This window comes from Hemitrygon akajei, unplaced genomic scaffold, assembly GCF_048418815.1.
Source record: "Hemitrygon akajei unplaced genomic scaffold, sHemAka1.3 Scf000049, whole genome shotgun sequence".
NCBI lineage: Eukaryota > Metazoa > Chordata > Chondrichthyes > Myliobatiformes > Dasyatidae > Hemitrygon > Hemitrygon akajei.
Window position 1 is genome coordinate 3,234,164 of NW_027331935.1, and position 24,664 is coordinate 3,258,827.

Here is a 24,664-nt window from a genome sequence, read left to right on the forward strand (position 1 = left end):
GAGAGTGCTGAATCTGCAGAATTCTCTGCCCAATAAATCAGTGCAGGCTACCCCTGGAAATATATTTAAGACAAGGTCGTATAGATTTTTGGAAAGTAGGGGAATTAGGGGTTAAGCAGAATAGTCAGATAGGTGGAGATGAGTCCATGGTCAGATTGGTCATGAACTTATTAAATGGTACAGTAGGCTCGATGGGCCAAATGGCCTACGCCTGCTCCTATTTCTTAAGTTCTTCTGTTTTTATGCTTGCCGCTCGTATATTTACATTTCGTTGGCACGTCTAGCGGATTCCTCTGCTAATACCCAAAATTAAATTGACGGATTCTTTAATTCTTCACTTAGTCGTCTCTCCTTGTATTTTATCCTTGTACCGTTGGATTACGCTGCTCTCTGGTGATCAGTTGCCTGTAACAGCTCACTACGATTATCCGCCGGCAGTAATGTCCCAATATCATAATCAATATCTCTCAGATGCTGAGGTATAAAGGATGTTGTGCATGTTACATTCTTCATTCAGATTCCTGCCGCTCTTTACTTCCATTGTGACTTCTGTCTGGTCTCAAATGTGGAAGAGAGTCAGAGTAGTGACAAGAGTACATAATGGAAAACATGATTGCTTCATCTAATCTGTCCGTTTGACCTTCATTTTGCTTCCTCAATTCTACCTCAATGAAGCATCCTTTTGCTCTGGTTTCGTTTAACTTCCTTGCCTCACATTGTCCCGTGGGTAATCATCCAAATCGTTATCACAGCGTCTTTTATTTTCCTTCATACATCCATGTCCAGCGATATCTCCACACTGAGGAGATATCAGTCAGGATAGAATTTTGATTACGGATGCTGTTTGGCCTTTCGAAGCAAGCAATAATTTCACTGTTAATCTAGAAGTTTTCTCAATACAACAATAAATTAAATTTCATAAAGGCAAATGTGTGCAGATGCAGCTAGGACTTCAGAAAGTAAACTGAAAGGAACTGCTTGACATTGAGCCAATTGCGAAGCAATGAGGTCGATTTCAAAAAGGTTATTCACGCTGTGCAGGAAGCTTTCAAACCCAAGCTCGTGAGATGCATAAGAAAAACAATAGATTATTCTTGGAAATTCAGAGTAAAATGTATTATCAAAGTACGTAAAACATACAACCTGAGATCCTTTTTGTCCACAGGCATATTTGGAAATCTATACACGAGAATATAGATGAATAAATATATAGGTAAAATATTGAAGAAAATACAGCAATAAAAAGAACCGAGAAAAGATAGTTCTGATGTTAACCGTAAGGCATATGAAAATATGAGAGTAATGGTCGAGAGTTAAAGTCGTATTTCAAAAATACTCTTTGAGAAGCATGTTGCCGATAATGGTAAGATTGGCAGCAATAGATATTGACACTTATAACTGAGCAGTGAAATAAAGTTTAAGGAGGAAATTTATTGTATTCGGAATAATAGTAGGGCTTTAAGCTATGCAGAGAAGGACATAGTGGATACTCTTAACTTATAGTTTGCAACCTTATTCAGCTGCGAATATCATAGCAATACGCCAGTGTGTAGAGATACAAAAGGATGTTTTAATAGTGACCAGCAATGTTAGAGTCTAATCAAGGACAGAGGGAGCAGACAAACCAGTTCTCTTTGGATACATTCCCCCCCCCCCCCCCCACCAACACAATTTGTTTTGGTGAACTGATTCTTGCTCTCTTGCTCTTGGATAACCTTGTCAGAAAAATTGGTGCCGATACAAGAAGCTTCACGTAATGTTCTGGTAAATCATTACTCAGCCAAGCACCTATTTGTTATGTGAAGAGCGCGGACTCTGAACTGAATATGGTTCTGGGACAATCTAATCAGAGGAATTGAATGTCGACACAAGGAACTTCAGGTAATGAGCTGCTTAATGAGACCATTCTCGGAGGAGTAGCTACTTATGATGTAAAATGTCGGACCTACCAAACAAGCAATCTGCAATCTCGTTAGACGCTGTCTGTGTTGCCTTATGTAATTGGTGTAGACTAGTCAGAGTTGAAAGACAAAATGCACAAGTCTGGAGTGGGACACTGCTGTTTGCAGCCCTGTACAATGATCAGTAAGAAGGTGATCCATGTTGGTCAGCTGACCTTGAGCCAATGGAATAGAGATCAACTGATGAGGAACACTATAAGAGTCAGGAACTCTAAATACGCTGGGGCGATAACTCTCCAGCAACCAGAAACCCACCATCGCGGATAAGGACACGTGGAGATCGGGACCATGAGGAACGTCTGGGCAGTGTGATCACTTTTCTCTTCATTGACTGTTCAAGGAGGGTCGGGAATTCTAATAGGGTACACATAGGTCCATAGCTTGTGAACCCACGTGCTCTTCAGTTGGGAAAATATAAGTTACTTCGCTGTAAATACAGATCCACTCTGCCTCACTGATCATTATTACAAGGGCTGATACTTGTAATGGGATTGTCGTCCCTGCCTGGTCTCGAGGATGAATCACTTTGTTCAGCTGCTGACTCGAGTCGGACCGCGGCGTGAGGTATAGAGAGAAATGATGCTAAACATGGTGAAGAATTCAGGTGTGTCTGCAAATCCAATGTATTTCTCTTGCTTTAATTGGAATGGATGCTTCCAGACATACCTGTTGGAGAAGGGGCCGGAGAATGAGGAGTTTGACCCTCACTCACCCTGTTTCTGAGCGGAAAACTGCTGGGAATGCATTGTGTATGGTCGGACTACGGGAAGCTGTCGACCAGGAAGTTTAAACAGTTGCTCAAACCAGTAGCAGTTGGCTATCTAATTACGAATTTGATAGTAATTACGACAAATTGCTAACTTGGAAAGTCACAGGATTAGAATCAGAAAACGGCTGTCTCTATAAAGTGGAAGCCCAGCGAGATAGGTTAGATAGAAAACATAAAATGCTTCAAAAGAAGGTTGAAACCTTTGGAGAAAGGATTACTTAGTGGAGCATTCTGGACCTGATGCCTATGAACCAGTTTGAGTTGAAGTGTGAACAATCACATAAAAAAATGTAAGCTAGAGAAACCAGCCGGACTACTGAAGGATGAAGGAAACGGTGCTGTGAAAAAAGGCGGCTATGGATGTGATTGAGATATCAGTACAGAAAAGACAGAGTGACACAGGTGACATTGAAAAGTGTTTAACGGAAGTTCCAAAGCTTGCTGCACAGAGAGGAATAACATGTGATTTGGGATCTAAAAACGGGAGGAATTTTATATGAGGAGGATGATTGGTATGATTTAGCAGATGGATCCACTAGATGCAGTTACGATAATTACCAAGCACCATTTCCAGAGGAACTTTCATCGACAGCATACCAACGGGAGCTGGTGCTACCGTTTGCAGGATTGGCACCGTTAGTTACTGTCAGAAAGGGAGCAGCAGGGGGAAGAAGATCAGATCAGAACAGAACATACATGTACCACATCTTTGGGGGTATAGAAGCTTAAATATATTGCAAAACATAACGGGACATGTGTGCTTGGAGAGCATCCTTGGGAGCTTTTCCAAGCAACCTGTCATCAGAGAGCAATACCTGTCCGAGATGACTCCAGGGAATGTGTCTACATCCAAATATTCATTCAGCTTTGCCAGATAGACAACAACATTATGGGAAACCAGTGAACAAGTAGTCGGAAGAACCCAATTATGACTTTTACGGGTCTCGACAGAGGGGACCCGGTAGAAGGACTAGGCAAATGTTAGAAGAAAATAGTTGAACATTCCACTGCATTGTGTGCATGGACTGTGTTCCAAGGGGTTTGTGGAACAGCATTATAGTTGAACCATATGGGACCAGAGGCCTCAAATAGATGGTTGAGAACAGTTGTGTATCACTGCACCAATGAATCTAAAACGGCAATGGAAATATTGGATCCTTCTGAATCCAGACATACTGAGGCATGTGTACCGAAGAAAATGAGTAACGTGTGGGAAAAGGAGATACAAAGACCAACAAAACTCTCTACTGGGAAGCCGGTGCCTGTTAAATATCAATCTGTCTGGTAGGAGACCTCCCTGCCAGACTATCAAGGTGCAAGGAAGGGAAGAGGAAAAGGAACAGGGAGACTTGAATGTGGAGTAATTAAATGCTATAACTGTGGTCACGTGCGACACATTAAGAGAGAATGTCCAAATCTGACACGAAAAAGAGCGGAGCATTGCTGTTTGCTCTTGCTGGGGGCAGAAGGACCGGGACCACAAAATAACATGGTGGACATACGGCCGTCCGGGCAATTGTACCCTGAGCTTCAGTGACGGTGAAATTTCCACCGCGATTGACTTCTGAGATTCCCTTGGTAGCTGCAGTGCTTACGGAGATCCCGGTCTCGCATGTAGGTCTACTGGAGTCATTCGTGACAACAGAAGCAAATCATTGTCCATATCCTCGTCAGCCCTCACAAAAATCGGCGACGAAGTGCGCCAAATGGTCCTTGTGCTCCTGGGACTTGGTTCCAAGGATCTCCGTCTTACATCCTCAGACAGGCGGTGAGAACTGCTGTCCCTGGGTTTAGGTGCTAGAGTTCCAGTTTGCTTTAGCACCTGCTTAGTTTGCTCCTGCACTACAGGTCTCTTTCCAGCGCACTCCTTAGTGGAAAGGCTCCGGATTTAAACGGGCCTAAAGGCGGCCACCAGTTTGTCTTCTCTCGAAAGAACGAAAGGGTTCCTTGAAGGCTGTAGGTTACCCTGAAAGGAGGTTTATCCCCTCGTCGTCTGCTGGTATCGGGAGAGTTAGTGGGGGGGAGGGAGGGTTCGAAACACCAAGGCAAACACAACCCTCAACCAAGCTGTTCTTATCCCCTCGCTGCAGTTCACGGATGGGTTATGCTGAGACATCCGAGGGTACCTGATGATTATTGTTCTGAGTGGAGAGTCATCAATATAAAAAATAATGCATTCCGTATGATCCCATATCCATATCTGCAACACCATAGTTTGCTGCTGGAACTACTGGGAAACCAGCGTCATATCGGACCGTCCCTCTAAGACGAAAATTTACCCATTTTCCCAGAGAGAACAAATGCATTTACCTGCCTCAAGTATTTTACCAGATAAACTCCGCCTGCTGCACAAAACCGGAATCTGTCGAAGCTGCTGCTGTCACAGAACTCCCGAGGTTGGACATTCTTAGCAGTTCCCCAGGAAGCTGCAGCTTTCGACTTTCCGCCCGCAGGTGAGCTGCGTAATCACAGAAAAAAAGAGCATCCTCAATATCGGCGCCAGTACCTCTCATCGGCCGAGAGTCTAGTGCAAACTTTCTGCCGTTCTGCAAGGGTTAGACTGGATCTTGAGCAGGCGACGGACTTGTCATCGACCGAGGTTGGGAAATGGAACAACGATGCATTGAGTCCATGCTCGGGTTAGCTCGCCTCGACCTCATGCTGTAGTTCCATTTTCGCTCTGCCAAACGAATATTTCAGACGGATGGACTGGTCGATGAGAATTTCTATTTTCTCCGTCGGTTGTCCCATGAAGTAGGCATCATTCAGGTTATTCTGTGAGTCTGTAGCGGTAAAGTGTGGCAAAGGCATCTCCGTTTCTGGCGGACTGTCAGACGTCATTCGTAGAAGAAGGTTCGTGGATAACTGCAAGGTCCAGACTTCGATCCCGTAGTCAGCCACAGACCGCCCCCCTGTTGAACATTCATTGGGCGGTCTGATGCTCGGCTTACTCCAGCCAGGTGAGGAAACTCCTCCCTCATGGTAGCGATGAGTTCGAGCAAATCTCTGAACTACATTCCCAATGCACGGTGTCCCAGGCAAGCTCCCTCTCAGTCAAAAGAGAGACGTGAAGGTCAGCTTTCCGCGCCCCAAATGGACGGCTGGAGGTCAAGCACTAACGAGCAATGTAGAAAGAAACAGCGGCAAGAACCGAGTGACTGACGAATTTCTCCTGAGTGAGATGATGCACTGATACCAGAGTGGTACCGACTGGATCCGGCAAGCAACTCTTGCCTCCTCCTTACAAAAGTTGACCAATGGCTACAGACAACCCTGAAACTTTAAAGGAGTTTTTACAGCGTGTAAACCCCGGAAGCTGGTGCGGATGTTTGAGTATCGTAACAAGACACCTCCCCGATGGTCAACTGCTAACACTCTCTATTTTGGCTCCTTAAAAGCCTGATCCTTTAGGGAATTGACTTTGTCCCCTGAAATCGCTTTGTTTTTAATAAATCTGTAGAATCCATTCGGATTCTACTTCACTTAGTCTGCCAGAGCAACTTCATGCCTTCCTATGGCCCTCCGGATTTCTTTCTGAAGTGTTCTCTGAAAATTCTTACCGTTCACAAGCTCCTCATTTGTTCCAAACTGTCTATATCTGAAATGCCCCTCTTTTTATTTTCTTAAACATTTCCTGACAACCAACTTTACTTACGCTTGTTACCTTTAACTTGCATTCTGACTGTTCATTCATTCAACCTTTGCATATTCAATCTTTCATTTTTGAAGGGCCCCCAGTTGCCAGAAAACAGCCTTTCCTTATCTACACCTTAGCAAATCATTTCTGACACAATCACAATTAGTTTTTCACGAATTCAGAAATTCAACCCATGGAATAGACCTTTCTTCGTTCCGTGTTTACTTTGAAACCGATGGCATTGTGATCACTAGTTCTAGGTGTTCCCCAACATAATTTTTGTCACTTGTCCTGTCTCATTACCTAATAGCAGATCCAGTATCGCATATGCATACTTCTGAACTTATTTGTAGTGATTAAGGACCCTTACCTGAATATAGTTGAAAAAAATGTATCCTATCTTTGTCCTTTGGTCTTGGTCTTGCTCCTTTGTCCATCCTGGTCTATGGTCCTTTTCAAGTGCGGATTTCCCAGTGAATATACAGAAAGTTAAATCACCTACTATGATAAATTTAATGCTTTTGCAACAGTCTGCGATATATCCTAAATACCACGGAGTATTGAGTGGTCCATAATATAGTTTCATTAACGTGATAATATCTTTCCTATTTCTCTGTTCCACCCATAGCTGCTCATTAGTCAAGTCGTGCATTCTGTCCTGACGAAAGACTGTTATGATATTTTCCCTCACAAATAAAGATTCCCTTCCTCCTTCGGGTCATTCCACTCTATCGTGGCTGATGCAACGGAACGCTGGAATAGTAGATCCAATATGGCCCGCATTCTGGCACCCGGGAAACAACATATCGTCCAGGAATTTCGATCTTCTCCATAGAAACTCCTTTCTTTTTATCTAACTGACGGACCCCTTATCACCGCAACTCACTTCTTTTCCTCCCCTCACTTCTGAGTTACAGAGGCAAACTCAGTGCCAGAATCCCCAGCACTCTGACTTTCCACTGCTCAGTCATCCTCGAAAACGATATACAAAAGGGGCATACCTGTTGTTCAGCAATATGGCCACAGGGATATTCTGTAATGGCTTTTAAGTATTTCCCCTTCCTGACTGTTTTCTGTGTCCTGGACCTTGTTTTTAAGTAGCTCTCTGTATGTCCTATATCTCACACACCCAGCTTCCTCATTGGTCCGGTGTCTTTAAAGTTCCATCTACAAATACTTAGCGCGGGTTGTTAGGAGCTGCAGCTGGGTGCACTTCTCGCAGTTGTAATTACCAGAATCACTAGATCTTCCTGCCTTTCCATATCTCGCAAAAGGAGCATTCTGCTATCCTGTCTGTCATTTCTACATAACGAAAAGCTCAAATATAAAATATAATCAAAAATTAATTAAAGCGGATGATTTCAGTTTGGCGAGCACTTGGTGGAACCAATGATCACAGGTTGCCACAGCAATCCGCTTTGTTGGCTCCATGGCATTGAATATAATCATTAGTCTTTCTCTGTCAACAGGAGCTGCTGACGTGCTGTGCATTTGTACTTGGAATTACATCAGTGTGCTGTGCACAATTACAGTCAATCTACTACAGTCCAACTGCTACATATCGACGCTCTTCGCCATGGATCGTCAATCGAACTCTGCTTCGCCGTTTCGGCAGATTTACCAATAAGGAATTCGCTTTCCACAGAAAGCGAACTGACGGTGTCAATGGTTGTAAGGTTTCAAGCCTAATCACTGCAAATCACTTCTACCTCAGAGACTCTCCGAATTTCCAATATTCCGTCTTCCTGTCTTTGTGGGTGTTCGCTCACGCCGGTTATTCAGGTTTGCATAAATACATATGAAACTGTAGCGATGTGCTACACACAGCGTTAAAATATCGACACACAGTCGGTAAGTCGTTTCGAGACTACTTTATTCAAATTTAGCTGCGCTGGCATTTAATCCCAAGCGCCCGCCCTCTCCGGGCGGAAATGACGTCAGGGGTGGATTACCAAAGTCTCTACCCGCGCGCTGGCTATTTGTGAGCCGGTTCACCTGCGCAGAAAGTGGGTCGCCACATAATCCTCCTCCGAGAACCGGCGATACACCCCCCAATGTCCACAGTCTGCATCGGCCTCTGTTTGGGAGGTCTGCCTCTGCGCCGTTGTGCCTAAACCTCGCCCGCTGCGCCAAATCCACATGGGCTGGTTTGAGACGGTTCAGCGTGAAAATCTCCTCTTTCCCCCCAATGGCCAGATCGTACGTACACCCGTTGTTGTTGATCACCTTGAACGGCCCCTCGTACTGCCGCTGTAGCGGTGCCCGGTGTCCGCCCCATCGTACAAACACAGACTTACAGTTCTGCAGGTCTTTGGGTACATGGGTCGGGGTCCGTCCGTGCTGTGAAGTCGGTCGGGGGGCCATGTAGCCGAACCTTTCGCGTAGTCTGTCCAGGATTGCTGCGGGTTCCTCCTCTTGCCCCTTTGGGGCTGGTAAGAACTCTCCTGGGACGGCCAGTGGTGCGGCGTACACCAACTCGGCCGACGAGGCGTGCAGATCCTCTTTGGGCGCTTTGCGAATTCCAAGCAGGTCCCAAGGAAGCTCGTTCACCCAGTTAGGTCCTCTCAGGCGGGCCATGAGAGCCGATTTCAAGTGACGGTGGAAGCGTTCCACTAGTCCGTTCGACTGTGGGTGGTAGGCAATAGTGTGGTGTAGCTGCGTTCCCAACAGGCTGGCCACAGCCGACCGCAGGCTGGAGGTGACCTGGGCGCTTCTGTCGGAGGTAATGTGGGCCGGTACCCCGGAGCGTGCTACCCAAGTTGCAATCAGTGCTCGTGCGCAGGAATCGGCAGATGTGTATGTGAGCGGGACCGCCTCTGGCCACCTCGTGAACCGGTCTACCATAGTTAGGAGGAAGAGCGCTCCTCGGGACACTGGTAGGGGGCCCACGACATCCACATGAATGTGATCGAAACTTCGAACTGCTGCAGCGGGACTTTAGTGTTTCGCTGCGCAGTGCCAAACAGCCAAAGTACAGGGAAACACTAAAGCCCCGCTGCAGCAGTTCGAAGTCCGTGCCACGCGAACTTGCTGGAGACCAGCCGGACGGTTGTCCTGAAAGATGGGTGCGCCAAACCGTGTTTGGAGTCGAAAACTCGCCGCCTCCAAGCTGCCGGGACGATGGGGCGAGGTTGGCCGTTAGCCACGTCGCACAGGAGGGTCCTCTCACCTGGGCCTACGAGAAAGTCCTGCAGCTGCAAACCCGAGACTGCGGTCGTGTAGCTGGGCATCTCGTCGTCTGCCTGCTACGCCTCCGCCAATGCTGCACAGTCCACTCCCAGGGACAGGGACTGGACAGCTGATTGGAGATGCGTCCGCCACGACGTTGCCCTTCCCCGAGACATGCTGGATGTCCGTCGTGTACTCGGAGATGTAGGACAGATGTCGCTGCTGGCGAGCCGACCAGGAATCGGACACCTTCGTGAACGCGAAGGTCAACGGTTTGTGGTCCGTGAACACGGAGTTCTAAGAAGTACACGAGAGCACTGCACTTGAGTTCGGGTGGTCATTGCTGCTTGCTGAAGAACGCCAGGGGTTGCCAGCGCCCCTCGATGAGCTGCTCCAGCACCCCACCGACTGCTGTGTCGGATGCGGCCACCGTGAGGGCGGTCGGAACGTCCGTTCTGGGGTGCACCAGCATCGCGGCATCTGTCAAGGCTTCCTTGGCTTTGACGAAAGCGGCCGCGGCCTCCTCGTCCCAAGTAAAGTCCTTGCTTTTACCCGACATCAGGGTGTACAAAGGGCGCATGATAGGGGCTGCTGAGGGGAGGAGACGGTGGTAAAGGTTCACCATACCAACGAACTCCTGCAGGGCTTTAACCGTGTTGGTCCGGGCAAAGTGGCGGATCGCGTCTACCATGGCGGGCAGAGGTGTTGCCCCGTCTTTGGTAATCCCGTGGCCCAGGAAGTCGATGGTATCGAGACCGAACTGGCACTTGGCCGGGTTGATCGTGAGGCCGAAATCACTCAGGCGGGAGTAGAGCTGGCGGAGGTGGGACTGATGTTCCTGACGACTACTGCTGGCTATACGGATGTCGTCCAAATAGATGAACGCAAAGACCAGGTCGCGTCCCACCGCGTCCATTAGCCGCTGGAACGTCTGTGCGGCGTTCTTCAGGCCGAACGGCATTCGGAGGAACTCGAACAGGCCGAACGGGGTGATAAGTGCTGTTTTGGGGATGTCTTCAAGGTGCACAGGGATTTGATGGCATCCCCGGACGAGATCTACTTTGGAAACGATTCTTGCCCGTTTTCGGATTTGCTGCAAAGTCCTGTATGTGCGGCACGGGGTATCGGTCTGGAGTTGCAGCCAAGTTCAGTCTGCGGTAGTCGCCGCATGGTCTCAAACCCCCGGCTGCTTTGGGCACCATGTGCAGGGGGGAGGCCCATGGGCTGATGTGGTGCTGTACCCCGTATCTGGGCATGTCTGCCTGAACTGCGGTGCCAGAATCGTTGGAAAGTCCGGCAGGATTCTGGTGAATTCGTTGTCCGACAGTGTGATGGAGTCCAGGTGTGTGGCCGGCAACTTGGTCTCACACAGGGAGAACGTCTGGAAAGTCTCGGCATGTGCTAGTCTTTTCCCTTGCAAGTCGACCAGCAGGTTGTCAGCTCGCAGGAAGTCCGCCCCCTGGAGTGGTTGGGCTACGGCGGCCAGTGTGAAGTTCTACGTGAACCGGCTGGCGCCTAACTGCAGCTGCACTGTGCGGGTGCCGTAGGTCCGTATCGTCCCGACTGTTTGTCCCAGACGTAATACAGTCTGTCCTGGTAGCCAGCAGCCGTAGCCGCCATAGGGCGGCAGCTAGCCCTGGCCCTGGCCCTAGCAGGGCTTGCGACAGCGGCGGGCTTTTGTGCCCCTCCGCTGGTGGTAGAAACACCACTGTTCACTGTCCTCCTCACTCTTGCCTCTGTGTTGTTTGCACCCCCTGCCGGGCTTGGTCTGCTTCGCTGTTGGGCGCGTGGCCTGGTAATCTGACCGATGGACGCCACGCTCTCCCTTTTGGCTTTCCACAGAACGTCTGCCCGGCGTCGCTGAAATCTGCGTCGGCCTGCAGCAGATGTATGTCCTCGGGCAGTTGCTCTAGCAATGCTTGCTAGAACAGAAGGCAGGGCTTGTGTCCGTCGACCAGGGCCAGCATCTCGTTCATCAATGCTGACGGCAGTCTGTCTCCCAAACCGTCCAGGTGAAGCAGGCGGGCACACCGCTCATGCCGAGAGAGGCCAAAGGTCCCAATGAGCAGCACTTTGAATGCTTCATGTGTGCCTTCTTCCGGGGGCGACTGTATGAAATCCGCAACCTGGGCAGCCGTCTCCTGATCAAGGGCGCTCACCACGTGGTAGTAACGCGTGGAATCAGAAGAGATCTGCCGAATCTGGAACTGGGCTTCTGCTTGGCTAAACCACACGCATGGTCGCAGCGTCCAGAAAGTCGGCAGTTTTAGCGAAACTGTGTGAACAGATGAAGAGTTGGTCATCTTTGGTCCAAATCCCGTTTGGACCGTCGGGGTCACCAATGTAGCGATGTACTACATACAGAGCTAGAGACGACATGCAGTCAGTAAGTCTTTTCGAGATTAGTTTATTCAAACTTCGCGGAGCTGGCATTTAATCCCTAGCGCCCGCCCTCTCCGGGCGGAAATAACATCAGAGGTGCATTACCAAAGACTCTCCCCGCGCGCTGGCTATTTGTGAACCGGTTCACCTGCGCAGAACATGGGTCACCACAAAACCATAATTAAAAAATAGAAAAAAGAAAGTATAGTAGTGCAAGTCAGGTCCAGATATTTGGAAGATACGGCCCGCATCCGGGTCAGGATTTGTTCAGCAGTCTTATCACAGTTGGAAAGCAGTTGTTCCTAAATCTGGCCGTACGAATCTTCAGGCTACTGAAACTTCTCCCCATGGGAAGTGGGACAAAAAGTGTGTTGGCTGGGAAGGTCTTGTCCTTGATTATCATGGTAGCACTGCTCCGACAGCGTGTGGTGTAAAGTCAGTTCAAAGATGAAAGATTGGTTTGTGTGATGTGCCGGGCTATGTTCACTATCTTCTGCAGCTTCTTGCGGTCTTGGACAGGACAACTTCCATAGCAGGTTGTGATGCACCCTAGAGTAATGTTTCCTACGGTGCACCTATAAAAAATAGTGCCGGTTCTAGGAGACAGGCCAAATTTCTTCAGCTTTCTCAGGAAGTAAAGGCGCTGGTGGGCCTTCTTGGCAGTGGACCTATATATTGAGTTCGATGGGAACTTGGCTAGACAGTCATGGGTGTACAGTGAGTACAGCAGGGGGCTGCGTACACAACCTTGTGGGGCACCGGTGCTCAGAGTGATTGTAGAGGAAATCTTGTCCCCTATTTTTATAGCCTGAGTTGAAGATCAAGCTGCAGATCTGAGTGCTAAGACTCAGGTTCCAGAGCTTAGGTATCAGTTTATTTGGAATGATGGTATTAAAGGCAGAGCTGCAGTCGATGAGAAGGAGCCTTACATTGGCGTTTTTATTCTCCAGGTGTTGTAAGGAGGAATGTAGTGCCAGAGCGATGGCATCTGCCGTTGACCTGTTGCTCTGGTAGGCGAATTGCAAAGCGTCGAGTTTGACCGGTAGGTTATGGTTGACGTGTACCATAACCAAACGCTCGAAGCACTTCATAGCAACTGATGTTAGAGCCACAGGTCGGCAGTCATTCAGGCATGCCACCTTGCTTTTCATCGGCACCGGGATTATCCTTGCCTTCTTAAAACACGATGGGATCTTAGACTGAAGCAGGGAGCAGTTGAAGATGTCAGCAAACACACAGCTAGCTCACTGGCTAGCTATCCCGTGACGCCATCTGGGCCCGTTGCCTTCCTTGGATTTATCTTCAGGAAGGCTCTTCTAACGTCTTCCTCGGTGACGATGAATCTTGATGCCACCAGGTCCGGTCCATCCAGAGGTGGTGGGACGCTCCTCTTCTGTTCGAATCTTGCGTAGAATACGTTGTTGGTCAGGAAGAGAAGCGCTACAGTTATTGGTATTCCCAGCCTTTTCATTGCGCCCACTGATCTCACTTACACCCTGCCATAGTCTACTGGCATCCCTTTGGTTAGCCTGGGCTTCCAACCTGGCTCGATGTTGCCTCTTGACGCCCTTAATGGCTTTCCGGAGTTCACGCCTGGATTCCATTTAGCGACTGTTTTATCCGGACCTGAAAGCCGCAGTTCTTGCCTTCAAAAGGGACTGGACCTCAGAATTCATCCAACGTTTGCGGTTAGGCTATACCGGCATTGTCTTGCGAAACACACAGTCCTCTGTGCATTTCCAGATAAAGTCCGTGACAGCTGAGGCATACTCATCGAGGTTAGCTGCTGAGTCCTTGAATACGAACCAGTCCACCGATTCAAAGCAGTCACGGAGGACCTCATCCGTTTCCTCTGTCCAACGCGACAACACGTTTGACACCGTGACCTCCGGCTTTAGTCTCTGTGTGTAAGCTGGAAGGAGGAATACGGCCGGATGGCCCAATTTTCCGAAGTGAGGTCGTTGGACGCAACGGTAGGCATCCTTGACTGCTGTGTAGCAGTGGTAAGTATATTCGGGCCTCTAGTGGAGCAGGAGAAATGTTGGTATAACTTTGGGAGCGCTTTTCTGAGGTTGGCCTGGTTAAAGTCCCGGATACCTGGTCACAAGTTCACTGATGTTGGTATACAGTGTATTCACAGCACACTCCACGTCCGCCTGTGGGGGGGGGGGGGGGACGGGACGGGACGGGACGGAATTTAGACCACTGTCGGTATGACTGAGATGAATTCCCGTGGCAGATAATAGGGACGACACTTCACCGACAGATGTTCCAGGTCCGGACTGCAGGAGCTTGTCAGTGTTACTGTGTCCGAGCACCACACAGTGTTGATCAGTAGGCAGACTCCACCTCCCTTCGTCTTGCCCGAAGACGCCTTGCGGTCCATCCAATGGATCGAAAATCCCTCTGTTCGGATGGCACAGTCGGGGGTGGCAGGGCAGAGCCAGGTCTCTGTGAAACTGAATACACGGCAGTTCTGCATCTCCCTGCAGTAGGTGAGTCTCTCTCTAAGATCATCCACCTTGTTCTCTATGGCTTACACATTAGCTAGAAGGATGGTGGGCAGAGGGATCCTAAAGACCCCCCCCCGCTTCAATCAGACCAACAGCCCAGCTCTTTTCCCATGCTTCCTCGGTAAGTTGTGCATCTTTCCAGGTTTCCATCGATGCAGTGTGTTGTTGACAGTTCATTGAGGTTGGTGGATGCGTCCCGCGGAGATCGATCGGCGCGTCGCGTCGTCGGGCACTCCAGGTCGGGCCGAGTGACGGGGGAGTCTCCGCTGCCACTTCCAACTGTCAGGGACCCGGGCTGTCGACCGGATCGCACCCCGAAATCGACACTTAATCCCGGAGGCCGGGGCTGCCGGCTGAAACAAGTCAGTGAACTGTGTCACATTTGCGGAGACCTCCGCTCCATCCGAGCCCCGGGCTCAATTTCCAATCGGCGGCGGAGGTCTCACTTCCGGCAGCTGTGTATAGCCACAAACGAGCTCTACGGTAGTCGCTCCGGGGAAGCGTCTGGGGTATGTTGAGGTCTCCGACATCACTTCTGTGTGGTCGTCTGCTTCGGAGAGGTGCTGGTTGGAATGGGCCATGTCTCTCGGCGCTCCGACGCGGTAGAAGGCCGCGGGTTTCCAGGAACGTGGTGGAACACGGACCAGGCCTCGACGATCGGGTACAGGAACGGTCTGGAGTTGAAGCAATTCTGGCGTGTCGATGATTTCAAGCTGGATCAGTAACTTCGCCAGTGTATTGTTGATCTTGTTAGTTGTAGAAAAATTGGAGGTTTAGAAGTGTTTCTCGGGAATAGGATAGCGTAGAGGGCAGTTTTCCCGGGACAGCACGTACAGAGTCACCTGTTACTGGCGCTATCTATAGGATTGAAAGTAAAACGAGATACTGAGTGTTGTCCCTAACCGATTGGATCCGATATCTGCAGGCAGGCAGCAGATCCTTTCATAATAAGATTCACACGTGTATCTAACTTGCAGAGTTTCATCAAGAGCAGAATCTATTGTTTCTCCTGTTGTGAAACTGAAACCCTGCCCACTGGACCCTGACTCAAATGCTTGAAACGATGTCCCAACATGGAACCTGATAAAACTAATCGAATCCACCCCGTCTGCAGCGAATTATGTGAGGAGAATATATTATAGTGCAGTGTGATCCCAATATGTCGATATTATTTTCTGAGGGTATGTTCCTCTTGTTCCATCAAAAATCCCAAAGAACATAAAACTTCAATTTCCGTTTTTCAATTGTGTGTTATATTTACACACTACTACAGTAACACATCTCAATTGCTTAGGATTTCTAAAATAATCAGAAATTGTGTCTTTCCACAATATCTGACCTCATTTATATTCTCTATTCAAACACTACGGAAGAAGTCAAGTTCCATTTAGTTTTTTTGACAATTGAGCCTCTCAACCAAAAACCTAATGCTGATTTGAATAGCTGGAGCAGCGGCAACGGGCCCTGGGATGCTCAGCCGGTTTGATCTGTCGCCAGCTGAACTAGATTAGACAATTTACTTGGCAACGCTACATTAATTATAAACAAGCATCAGCATGGATATGATAACCCCAGGGACACAACTTACCTCAGGAACTCTGTTGTTCCTTTACTAGCTGCACGCACTCACAATACTCCTCCATAATCCTAACGTAGGGTACGATTGATACTTCTTCACTAAACCCCTGGCTGTGTGGTCTTCCTTGCGGTGGTTATTCTCCGAAGTTCCCGCTGATAGACATTTCAACAGTGTCATTCTTATTGTCTTTGCTTGTCATTACAAAATGTTGTCGGTGGCTCTGACCTCTCATAACATGTCTCGGCATTTTTTTGGCTGTCGCCCAGAGTGGTAAAAATTTATTTTCCTTCTGGCAAGTAAAACCTTGTAATTAATGTCCATGTGTCTTTAATCGCCGCAGTTCAGCCAGTTTCTCGGCTCAGGTTAATCCAGGCACAGACACAGATTGTCTTATTGATAATCGTGCGCGTTTTATCTTACCAAAGAGTAGCCCACAAATAATTTATTATTGATCTGGTTCACTAGATATCAGTAAGGGCATCATTGTGTCCAGTTTTAATTGCTTATTTATAATCATTCCTGAGGAAAATGGTAAGACTTTTGGCAGTGTGGAGATTCATCGAGATCATGGTGCCCGTGTCCATAGACCACTCAAACCTACTGCACAGGTTGACATAGTTCCATTAAGCCGTATGGCGTGTTGGCCTTCATCAATCTTGGGACTGAGTTCAAGAGCGGCGAGGGAAATTTACATCTATATCAGACTTCACTTACCACCCTCTTGGAGTACTGTGTTCCGTTCTGGTCAGCTCATTACAGCAAGATGTGGGTACTATAAAGGGTGCAGACGTACTTACAGGGACGATGCCTGGATTGGAGAGCTTGTCTTATGAGAATAGGTTGAGTGAAATTTGCCTTTTCTCCTTAGAGCGATGGAGAATAAGAGGTAACCTGATAGAGGTACATTGATCTAGTGGATAGCCAAGGTTCCCAAGGGCTGAAATGACGAACACGAGAGGGCATAGTTTTAAGGTACATGGATGTACGTACACGGGGGATACAGATGAAGGTTTTTCACGCAGAGAGCGCTGGGTGTGTGGAATGCACTGCCAGCAAACGTGGTAGAGGCTGATAGGGTCTTTTAAGAGACTCCTACATTGGTACATAGAGCTCAGAAAAATAGAGGACTATGCGGTATGGAAATTCTAGAGAGTCTCTACAATAGATTACATGGTGGGCCGAAAGGTTTCTCATGTGCTGTAGACTTATATCTTTCTATGCTTCTATAACCACTTCAAGAGATCAGAAAAAAGAGATTACATCGCCAATTGGGAAAAAAAAAACCCACATCGGATCTTGATTTCCTCCAATTAGATGGCAAAACAAAGGCATTTCCTTAGTCTACATCGACTGCCCTGGCCTCATTCCAGTTGTCTGTTTTCTTCCATATTTTCATTCCTTCATGGACAGCACTTCTCCGTCTGCAGGAACTGGTTCCCAGATCTAAAATTTATCCTTTGACTTCATCCACCTTATTCACACCTTGGACACCGCATGGGTTCCAGTAATGCCAGAGGTTTCATCGGCTACGGGAGACAGTCCATGTTTCAAGCCTGCACTCGTGGAAATTCTCAAATCCTTCTGTGGTATATCGACGACTGTACTGACGCTACTTCCTGCACCCACGTGGAGCTCGGAAATATCAACAACTTCCGCTCTGCTCTCAAGTTAACTGGCTCTGGTTTCTGAAACCGTTCTTCATATTCTCAATCTCTCAGTCCTTTCCAGTGGCATATCTGGTGATACCATTTATAAACATACCAAACCTCACAGGTCGAACATTTATATCCCTTCACACCTTGTCTGTTGTAAAGTTACTTTTCACTTCCATTCTCTCAGTCTCTTCTGCGTCTTTTCTTAGGATAAGTCAATGCATTCAGGGACCGTAAAAAAAAAAAAATCGGCATTTTCCTTACACTGGTGTCAATGCCGTCCGGTTCTTTGACTTCAGTTCTCGCACATCTGCGCTCACCGCACTGCACTGCTGCCATATTTGGAATATGGCTCCTTCGATATTACCTATCACCTCACGATACTCCGTCTCCCGCAATTAATTCCCATAAATGTCGGCATCTGCAACGGGATCTTGACATGAAGCAGGTTTCCCCCGATCCCGGCCCAATCCCGCTCTACCTACAGGCGTCGATCTCTAGGTGAATTCTCTGTCCATTCCTCTTGCCCCTCTGGTCTCTCTATTATCACTTATTCCTGCAAGCAGAACACGTTGCCAACCTCCTCATTTACCACATTTTAGGGTTTACAAACCATCTTTCCAGTTCAGATGCCATTGCACCTTTTCTGTCCTGTCCACCTCTTCTTTCTGGCATCCATCCTATTCCAATTTCTGACGCTTGGCTTCCCTTTCCTTCCTCGCATGATTCTTCCTTCTTCTGCCATTAATTGCTTTGAAGTGTAACCCCCAGATTCTTAATTCATCACCCATCACTCACACACCACCACTACATCTAATATTATCTCTGCCTTGTACACTTTTCTTTCCACCCTCTCCCATCTTCTTCGCCGCTCCTTTAACGTACCGTTGAAGGGTCTCTGCTCGAACCATTTACTACTTTACTCCCCTCCATAAATGCAGCCTGAGCTGCTGAGTTCCTGCAGCATATTGTGTGTGTTGCTCCGGATAACACAAAAGGAACAGGCTGTCTGCTGTATCAATGCCTCCATAATCTCATTAACCGCGATCCTATCTCGCCTAAGCTTTCGTCGTCCAGAGAGAACTGTACTCAGAAATATACTCAGTGTGACAGTAGTCTTGTTAAAAACGTTTTCTTCTGAAACACCTACTGTCTTTGTCTTTCCTATGAAACTCCTCTCGCTTACCTTAGGTATAGAGTTGCGCTGGTTACACTCTCCGTTCGGGTTCAATCTGTAAATCCGGTTTGACTACGTGTTGCCAGAAAGATTTTGCTGAGAACTTTAAGTTGCTGCAGGAACATGATGATGAAATAGATGGCTTTGTTGCTAAGTTGGCAGATGATACAAAGACTGATGGAAGGGCAGGTAGTGCTGAGGAAACAGGTAAGATGCAAAAAGAACTAGACAGTTTAAGAGAATGGGCAAGAACGTGGCAAATGACATGGAATGTTAGAAAATGTATGGTCATGGATATTAGAAGTAGAAATAAATGTGGGGGCAATTTTATAAACGGGGAGAAAATTCCAAAATCTGACATGCAAAGGCTTGTGTAGACCACCGTAAAGGTTAACTTGCGGTTGAGTTGGTGATGAGGAAGGCAAATGCCGTGTTCCCATTCATTTCCAGAGATCCATAATACAGGAGCAAGGATGTGATGCTGTGGATTTATAAGGCACTAGTGAGGCCTCACCTTGATTATTGTGAACCATTTTCGGCGCGTCCTCTTAGAAAAGATGTGGTAGCATTCGCTAGTTTCCAGAGGAGGTTCACAAGGATGATTCCAGGTATGAAACGGTACGAGGAATGTTTGATGGCCCTGTGGCTGTACTCACTGGAACTTAGAAGGATGAGGGGGATCTCATTGAAACCTTTCGAAAGTTGAAAGGCCGAGATAGAGTAGATGTGGAAAGGATGTTTCCCATGGTGGGAGAGACTTGGAGAAAAGCGCACAGCCTCAGGATAGAGGAGTGTCCATTCTAAACAGAGATACGCAGAAATGTATTCAGCCAAAGGGTCGTGAATTTGTAGAATTGTTGTCACATGCAGATGTGGAGACAGACCGTTGGGTGTACTTTAGGCAGAGATCAAAAGGCGCTTGATTGCACTTGGCATCAAATGTTACGTGGGATTGAGGAGGAGACAGCACAACTCTGGATTCTCTGGCCGCGTCAGTCCACTCCCAAATTCTCTCAGCTCCTCCTTTTCTGTTGCCCTGGCAATCTGTTACTAATGCTCCGACTCCTGCACTCGGAACAGAACTAACTCCCGCCTTTGGACCCCAAAAGATACCTCGTCCGTACAGGAAACGATTATATCACCACCAGGCAGATAAACTGGTGATCCCGATGGCTGCAGGAATTTGATTACCCAATGGCAGCTGACGTTCCAAAGTTGGCCTGCTACTTTTGGTAATAATGAGGGAATCCTGGTGTCAGTGGTCAATCTCCTGGATGGACTCCAAGAGCCTGTAACTTCTTACGGGTCAAGGATACCCAGATGTTTCGATATTTCCTTGTCGAGTGAAGGAGGGATTTTGACTTCCCAGTACAGGTTCAATGGGATGGCCACCGACTGTTGGACCTGTGCCAAGACAGAGGAACGGTGATAGTCTATGCAGTCAACTTCTGCGTGCTTGCTGTAGAAACGAACACTCACTACTGCCTTCCAGCGTGGACTCAACGCTGGGTTCCGGTATGATATCGCTGTCCGGGATGAGCACGATAGTCTGGATGACCTGAGTAATCTGGCTATTCGAATGGATGACCGAGTAACTGAGTGACGCAGGGATTTATACTCGAAAGGCTTTCTTAAATTTATATATTATAATTATAGATTATTTGTTAAATGTACAGCACTTAAAATCTGTCATGTTAGAGTATGAATATATTAAGAATGTAATATTATTCCACGAGGACTGGACATTTGTGAGTTCACTTGAAATAGTAAAAGAGATAATTCGTGCGTGAATGAACGGAAGGCAGCAGTGTATTTGTTAGGGTTGTATTGACAGGATGTTTGAGTTAATCCTCTGTTTCATAATAGGAGGTGACAGTCTGAAAAAGTCTGTTTCTTTTTGTGAAATAAATTTGCAGGGACTGATGTGACTTTCAGAGGCTAAGTCTCATTCCGAAATTGCATGGTGCTACTGCATATAGGCCTCACCAACCCTTATCCTCCTTCCCTCTGTTCTTTAGAATATTGGATAAGGATTTTCACTCTGGCAATTGCCTGATTATTCAGAACACGCCAGTTACCTGCGAAGGTTTTGAAGGTAGAAAAGTGCAAGCTTGGACTCTGTGTTGCCTTACCTGCACACTTAGATGTTGTCTTTTATTTGTTTGTTTTCGTATTGATTTCAGAGGGAGACACAGTATCCACACCGGCCAGGTGGAATCAGGGTTAAAGGTTGAAGATATGAGTGTATCTATTCCGGGTACAATAAACCCACGGTTCAAAGGTAAATTTGTATTCCGGCAAATTCGTGTGTTCTTGAAAGTGGAGTTTAAATCAGCATTTTGGGAGGCTGGTTCATTTCGGGAGCACTAGATGATGCCGGTCAAGACGTTGAAATGCCGATTTTTAGCTGCAGTGTTCCATTGGGAGTGTTGCTTTGAAGTGATCGTGGTATAAGTTCTGTAACATGTGAATGGGAGTTTAATTTAGATAGACTGTAGTTCCCGTCCGAATTCAGCATTTTGCTTACATCATTAGGCCTAATGCAATAAATTATCGAAGTGCTGCAGGATGGCCAAATTAAAGTCTGTCTCCCTGGACACTGTAACAGCAGAGTCGACATACCGTTATAAATTGTAATGAAGTTTATACCTTGCTCGCGGAACATCACTGACCACTGTCCTCCAGGAAGAATACACTCCGTCTACTAGCTCATCTGCCTTGCGTAGGTAAGGAAAATCTTAATCCATTTAGTCAGGTTTCACTTTAACCCATGCCACCAGATATTCTAAATGGGGAACTAGGTCAAACACGTTCCAATATTAATAAACCTGGCGTCTGCTGTTCTGACCTCAGTCGTCTATTTTTTTTTTCACTCTTTCGAAGAATTCAGTCTGTCCCTCCAAAAACAATGCTGACTATCCCCAACCATGATACGTTTCTCAGATACTCATAAATTCCGTCTCTCAGAATCCTTTCGAATTGCTTTTCTACTAATGACAAAAGACTCACTGGCCTGTAATTCTCAGGACAGTCCCTTTACATCTTTTGAAGAAAGAAATAACATTTGCTATGCTCCAATCATCTCGTACTACTCCTGTGGGCAGTGAGTACGCGAATGACATGTACAAAAGCGGAGTAATATCTTAGCTCGCCTTCTCTAAATACCAGGAAGCATATCCCTCTAAACGCGGGAAATGTTTTATTTTAATGTTTTGCAAGTTTCATATAATTGTTATCGTTGGCATGACCCAGCAAATTAAACTTTTTATACTATATCCACATTCATGAAGGTGAATACTGGTGAATACTGAAACAAAGTTTCATTAAGGACCTTTACTCTTTCCCTGCACTCCAGAAACTTCCTTCCTCTTTTATCGCTGATCTGTGCCATCCTCTCTCTAGTCATCCTCTGTTCTTCACGTACCGTAATGCGACTCTCGAAGGCCTTCTAATGGTCACTTCAATCTCTTTTCACTCTATTCTTAAATTCCTTTCCTGGCTACATTGTGACTATCCATAGCCCTGCCTGATCTTTTCTTCCCAAACCTTAAGTATTTTTTCTTTCTTCCTCTTGGCGAGATTTTCCATATCTCTTGTCACCCAGGGTTACTTTTCGCGACCATCGGTTTTCTTCCTTAGTGGGACAAGCCTATACTGAACCCAAATCAAGTGCTCCATTTATATCTAACCGTTTCTGTTGCGCATTTCAAGGAGCACACCATTTCCCAAATTCGGCTCCAAGTTCCGACCTAACAGCAATAAGTAAATACATTCCTATCCCAGCGTAAGGTTATAGTAAATGTCGACAAATTGTGCTCTATCGTTCTGAAATGCTGACCCGCGGAGAGATCTGTAACCTCATCCGTTTCAATTTCCAGTACAAGGTCCAGAATGGACTGTTCGCTGGTCCTCCTGCCCGCTTATTATGCCAGGAGTCCGTTCAGGACACAAATGAGAAATTCTGTCATATCTAAAACTTTTAACCTGAGGAAGTGCCAATGAATACTGGTGAAGTTTAAGTTGACTGTAACAACAACCGTGTCAATATGGCACCTGTCCAAAATCTATCTCCCGACCAGCTTTTCGCTTTCTCCAGGTTTTCTTATTAGTGAAGGGGTTGGGAGGGTGTGCGGTGGTCTGTACAGAATATTCCCAAACGAGTGATATCTCCCTTCCTGCTTCTGAATACTTCTCGCAGTATATGAACAGACAATCTCTCCACGGTTGTTCGCTTTCTGCTGCTGTGTTACTGTCACACTCTCCCTGTGCTTCAATGCACACATTACTCTCCTTTACCCGATTCTGTTCATATTGAAAGAACTGAACCCGGGGAAGTCCAGAAGCCATTCCTGACCTTGTGTTTTTTAGATCTCTGCGATAGTTTAGAGTAATTCAAACAATGTAACAATCATGCCAGCCCATTGAAAATTTGCGCCAGTGTTTCCTACCTTAAACGTATGAAGAATGCAGCCTTCCGAGGGGTTTGCAATTTCAGGATGACCAGGCAAATGATGGTTAGAATTTATGACAAGCCTACATATTTTAATACCGTTTTATTTGAAAAATCTGCTGATTGCAAATTAACATAGATGCTATCTAAACAGATGGCCATTTAACGTAAACACATACTTAAAACCATTCATCAGTTCCTTTCTGAATTTCCTCTGTGTCAGTGTATAGATACAAGTATTGGTGCACATACTCAGAATTTGCAACATGTACCCAAATTGTTGTAGTATATATACCGGAGAACTCAAATATTTGTCCTCATAAAAATAGTTTACCAGTTGCCATTCAAGAGAATGAGCTAAATATGGTATCCAAAATAATATGAAATTAGCTGATATCGCAAACAGCAAAATCATCGACTTTCTGCGGTTTAATATCTCGGTATCCTTCTCATTATCACTGTTATTCCGAAGTCCTCTGCGGACTCTATTTGCCGCAATAACATGTCTTACTGTTAACCCATTGAACACTAGAATTAATCCGATTGGTAGCAACGGTGTTAAAATGCTGTCCAACAATTCGATTCCTTTCCACACGGGTGAAGTAGCGTATTCATGAGTGAGGGCGCAACGCCACGGTATGTTGTCAATAATGACGTAAGGTTCAACGGCAAAGTAAAACGGGGCACTTCTCCCGCAGCTTACAATAACAACGGTCACCATAACCACCGTTGCTGTTCTCTCAGTGCAGTATCGCTCCCGCAGCTTTCGACAACATATTGCGACGCAACGATCGAAAGTAAAACTGACCGTAAACCAAACAGAACAATCCCTTGTTACAACCCTAAAGACAAGTGTCAGAGCGCATACAGGAGTGATGAGCAGGGATCTGGAATAAATGTAGATATTGTTGGTCTGATCCACTAAAGCGAAAACTATAACCACCATCATATCCGCTGTTGCCATTCCAACCAGGTAACGGGTGATGCATTTGGAGAGGCCGCACTTCCCCCGAGATAGGATCACAATCGCCGTTAAATTAACTACAAGAAATTCGGGGAAAAAAAAAAAACAAGACTGAATTATCGTTGGCTGCAGCTCTCTGAATGCCCACCATTCTCCCAATGCTATGCAGGGTTTCGTTGTTCTGGAAGTAAAAAGCAGAAATTCAATGTGTGCCGGCTCCGTCGGTGCAAACCGGCTGGAGGAAAATAATGGTCCGGAGTGACAGTGGGGGGATTGGTGACCTTCAGACAGTTTAGAGTGAGGCATCTGATTCCCACGATGCACGTACTGCTGAGCAGTCGTTCGCTCCGGAAACAACACCATTTCCATTATTGGAGGTGAAACAACTGAGGTGATAATTTGTAGTGAAATT